Source organism: Schistocerca serialis, chromosome 2 (genome assembly GCF_023864345.2).
Source record: "Schistocerca serialis cubense isolate TAMUIC-IGC-003099 chromosome 2, iqSchSeri2.2, whole genome shotgun sequence".
Taxonomy (NCBI): domain Eukaryota; kingdom Metazoa; phylum Arthropoda; class Insecta; order Orthoptera; family Acrididae; genus Schistocerca; species Schistocerca serialis.
The window spans coordinates 400248723-400254247 of NC_064639.1; the positions used below are offsets into that span (position 1 = coordinate 400248723).

Here is a 5525-nt window from a genome sequence, read left to right on the forward strand (position 1 = left end):
AACTGCAATACAGCGAGTGCCACTACTGCCAGCTAAATAAAAGATTGAAACTACTGAAGGTACTAACTACTGATTGGCATAGTTAGCAAATGAAAGATTTTGATAGAGAACAAACAATGTATTTACCTTAATAGTGTTCAAAAGTCATAATATATGTATCAGTTCATGGCATCCAGTCTTACAAATTTAATGTCTCTGATGGACACACGTCCAGATCATCCGCTCTCAAAACTCTCCCCACATCCACCACTGCTGGCGGCTCACCTCGAACTGCGCAACGGTACGCGCTGTTCACATCCAACTGCCCAACACTACAATAGCGACTATTCCAACAATGCCACCCAGCCGCAGACTGCACACAGCACAGTCAGTGATTTTCAAACAGAGCGCTACGTGGCGTTACCAATATAAAAACCTAAACAGCCTACTTACGGATTTAGCAAACGTGAATGTTAAATATAATGGGTGACAGTATCGAGCCTAGTAGTATTGCGGCCAACATGGCTTTAGAGTTCGGTTGCACCCAATAGAATCGTCGTATGAGCGGCGACGGTACTGGGACAAGCGGCTGTTCGGCAGTGAGGGAGTGTGCCGCCAGTGGGGAGAGCGGCGACGTGAGGCAGGGCCGCGTTTAGAACGAGGCCCCGAGGCGGCCCGGCAGCCGAGGGGCGTGTGCGCTGACGTGTCGCCGAGCGGGGGGCGCCCGGGATCGATGCACGCGCGGCGCGGAGCGGCGCGGCGCGGCGCGCTGGGGTCAGCCAGCCGCCGGAGTCTTCGGAGGGCAACCAGCCGGCTGGCTGCGCCGCCGCCGCCGCCGCCGCCTCCGCGTCCCAGCGGCAGCCACTGCGGAGGGCCTCGCCCGGCCGTATTGATCCTGGGGCCATGCCGGCAAACCACGCTGCCAGCCGCACCATTCCAGACAGCGCCGCAGCCGCGGGGCTGGCACACCGCTGCTGCCACCCACAAAAACATTGTTATTGCTTACGACATTTGCCGCTGAAAATCAGATCCACGTCGTATTTCCACTTCGCCACAGAAAGCTGTATACAACTGGCAGAAAAGGGCAATCCTGGCCGAGAGAAGTGTACTGGTATCAATCATAGAAATTTCTGCTACTTAAACCTAACTAACCTAAGGACATCACACACATCCATGTCCGAGGCAGGATTCGAACCTGTGACCGTAGCGGTCGCGCGGTTCCAGACCGTAGCGCCTAGAGCCGCTCGGCCACCACGACCGGCTATACGTTTGGAGCACAGCATTGTATGACAGTGAAACATGGTCTTTGCAAAAATCAGAGCAGAAGAGAAAGCATTAGCGATATGATGCTACAGGAGAATGTTGAAAATTAAGTGGACTGATAACGTAAGGAATCGGCGAGTATATCCAGTGAAGTTATTAGCGAATGCGAATGTGAAATAATCTGGGTTAAGTTAAGTATCAAAGGTGGGTCAGATATGATAGTCGGATGCTTCTACAGACCACCTGCATCAGCAACCGTAGTAGTTGAGCGCCTCAGAGAGAACCTGCAGAACGTCGTGAAGAAGTTTCGTGATCATACTATTGTAATAGGGGGAGACTTCAATCTACCAGGTATAGAATGGGATAGTCACACAATCAGAACTGGAGCCAGGGACAGAGACTCTTGTGACATTATCCTGACTGCCTTGTCCGAGAATTACTTCGAGCAGATAGTTAGAGAACCAACTCGTGAAGCTAACGTTTTAGACCTCATAGCAACAAATAGACCGGAACTTTTCGACTCCGTGAATGTAGAAGAGGGTATCAGTGATCATAAGTCAGTGGTTGCATCAATGACTACAAGTGTAATAAGAAATGCCAAGAAAGGAAGGAAAATATATTTGCTTAACAAGAGTGATAGGGCACAAATCGCAGAATATCTGAGTGACCACCATCAAACGTTCATTTCTGAGGAAGAGGATGTGGAACAAAAATGGAAAAAATTCAGAAACATCGTCCAGTACGCCTTAGATAAGTTCGTACCGACTAAGGTCCAAAGCGAGGGGAAAGATCCACCGTGGTATAACAATCATGTACGAAAGGTACTACGGAAACAAAGAAAGCTTCATCATAGGTTTAAGAGTAGTCGAATCATAGCTGATAAGGAAAAGCTGAACGAAGCGAAAAAGAGCGTAAAGAGAGCAATGAGAGAAGCATTCAACGAATTCGAACATAAAACATTGGCAAACAATCTAAACAAGAACCCTAAAAAGTTTTGGTCATATGTAAAATCGGTAAGCGGATCTAAATCCCCTATTCAGTCACTCGTTGACCACGATGGCACCGAAACAGAGGACGACCGAAGAAAGGCAGAAATACTGAATTCAGTGTTCCGAAACTGTTTCACTGCGGAAAATCGTAACACGGTCCCTGACTTCAGCCGTCGCACGGACGCCAAAATGGAAAATATTGAAATAAACGATATCGGAATTGAAAAACAACTGCTACCACTTAGTAGCGGAAAAGCATCCGGACCAGACGAGATACCCTTAAGATTCTACAGTGATTATGCTAAAGAACTTGCCCCCTTTCTATCAGCAATTTATCGTAGATCGCTGGAAGAACGTAAAGTACCTAGCGACTGGAAGAAAGCGCAGGTCGTTCCCATTTTCAAGAAGGGTCATAAATCAGATGCGAATAATTATAGGCCTATTTCGCTTACGTCAATCTGTTGTAGAATAATGGAACATGTTTTGTGTTCTCGTATTATGACGTTCTTAGATAATACAAATCTCCTTCATCATAACCAACATGGATTCCGCAAACAGAGATCATGTGAAACTCAGCTCGCCCTTTTTGCCCAAGAAATTCACAGTGCCGTAGACACTGGCGAGCAGATTGATGCCGTATTCCTGGACTTCAGGAAGGCATTTGATACGGTTCCGCACTTACGTTTAGTGAAAAAAATACGAGCTTACGGAATATCGGACCAGGTTTGTGATTGGATTCAGGATTTCCTAGAAGAAAGAACACAACATGTCATTCTTAACGGTTCAAAATCTGCAGATGTAGAGGTAATTTCGGGAGTACCGCAGGGAAGCGTGATAGGACCTTTATTGTTTACAATATACATAAATGACTTAGTTGACAACATCGGTAGCTCCGTGAGGCTATTTGCAGATGACACGGTTGTCTACAAGAAAGTAGCAACATCAGAAGACTCGTACGTACTCCAGGAGGACCTGCAGAGGATTAATGCATGGTGCGACAGCTGGCAGCTTTCCCTAAACGTAGATAAATGTAATATAATGCGCATACATAGGGGCAGAAATCCATTCCAGTACGATTATGCCCTAGGTGGTAAATCATTGGAAGCGGTAACGACCGTAAAATACTTAGGAGTTACTATCCGGAGCGATCTGAAGTGGAATGATCACATAAAAGAAATAGTGGGAAAAGCAGGCGCCAGGTTGAGATTCATAGGAAGAATTCTAAGAAAATGTGACTCATCGACGAAAGAAGTAGCTTACAAAACGCTTGTTCGTCCGATTCTTGAGTATTGCTCATCAGTATGGGACCCTTACCAGGTTGGATTAATAGAAGAGATAGACATGATCCAGCGAAAAGCAGCGCGATTCGTCATGGGGACATTTAGTCAGCGCGAGAGCGTTACAGAGATGCTGAACAAGCTCCAGTGGCGGACACTTCAAGAAAGGCGTTACGCAATACGGAGAGGTTTATTATCGAAATTACGAGAGAGCACATTCCGGGAAGAGATGGGCAACATATTACTACCGCCCACATATATCTCGCGTAATGATCACAACGAAAAGATCCGAGAAATTAGAGCAAATACGGAGACTTACAAGCAGTCGTTCTTCCCACGCACAATTCGTGAATGGAACAGGGAAGGGGGGATCAGATAGTGGTACAATAAGTACCCTCCGCCACACACCGTAAGGTGGCTCGCGGAGTATAGATGTAGATGTAGATGTAGATGTAAAAAATATGGAAAAAACTGACAAGAAGAAGGATGCTATGACAGGACATCTGATAAGACACTAGGGAATAACTTCCATGCTACTAAAGAGAGCTGAAGAGGGTAAAAATTGTACAGGATGACAAAGACTGGAATACATAGCACTCCGTCGTCAGGCCACGAGTGGCCTACCGGGACCATCCGACCGCCGTGTCATCCTCATGGAGGATGCGGATAGGAGGGGCGTGGGGTCAGCACAACGCTCTCCCGGTCGTAATGATGGTATTCTTGACCGAAACCGCTACTGTTCGGTCGAGTAGCTCCTCAGTTGGCATCACGAGGCTGAGTACACCCCGAAAAAATGGCAACAGCGCATGGCGGCCTGGATGGTCACCCATCCAAGTGCCGACCATGCCCGACAGCGCTTAACTTCGGTGATCTCACGGGAACCGGTGTACCCACTGCGGCAAGGCCGTTGCCGAGGCTGAAATACAGCCTGCAAAAAATTGAGGATGTAGGTTGCAAGTGCTACCCTGAGATGAAAAGGTTTGCACAGGAGAGAAATTCGTAGTTGGCCGCATAAAACCTGCCAGAAGACTGATGCCTTTAAAACAAAAAAGAAAAAAAACCCTGATTTAGTTTAGGCATTCGTTGTAACTGCTGAAATTAATAAATAAAAAATATTGAAGCACCCAGAAGACGCACGGATGTCAAGGTAGCTTCGTACACATACACTTCATTGGCAGGTACGTAAATGATTAGAGTTGAAATTCTGTGTGATAAGGACGGCCACCACAGCACATCAGTGTTGGTTACCAGGCAAGGGGCTTGAACATCGTCAGATGCTGAGTTATCACTGTGCAGGGCCGCTAGTTCAGAAGGAATTATGGTAGGGAAATAACAAAATTTTTAAAATTTTTACTACCTGCCTTTCAGCTTCAGTTAAGGGGGCCACACCCTCCCTATCTAACCATGTTAATTTGGGCAAGTATTTGACCCATTTCTGAAAAAACTATTTGATGCAGGACCTTAATATTTTTACTATATGTTACATGATGCTGATACAGTCGATTCAACTGCACTAAAATCTACTTTATCCATTTTATAATTTTTAAGAAATACTGTTTTTAATTTATTAACAAAAATATTTTTTTCTGCAGAAAATATTTTTTGATGAACTTCGTAATGGGGGAATATTAATGAATGTAGTACCAGAGGTGGCTTTTTATGTTGTGCAGAGTCTCTGAAAATTTCATTCGTTTATCTATGATAGTTTCTGATATAATGGGGCATATGTACTGAAAATTTGAGTTTGCGGGATATTAACTTTAAAGAAAAAACTTTTGAAATTTGTTACTTACAGTTAATTAAAACTGTCTTGCTGCAAATGATGGCCCTTCTTTGGCCTCTAGCAGGTCTTCCAGCTTCTTTTTCACCTTCCAGGATGTTCGTCTTGCTTTCTTGGCCATATTAGATGCAGACCTGTCTGCCTCGGCTATACTCATTTTATCGCAATGTTACAGCCCAGTGATCATATTTTCACTAGGATTAATTCCCAGCTTTTTCAGTACCCAACACTTTCCAA

General features: G+C 45.4%; 1 pseudogene; it reads right to left on the minus strand.

The window, feature by feature from the left end:
• Window positions 1-4302: 4302 nt before the first annotated feature.
• On the minus strand, window positions 4303-4420 carry LOC126459586 (5S ribosomal RNA; annotated as a pseudogene).
• Window positions 4421-5525: the final 1105 nt, after the last annotated feature.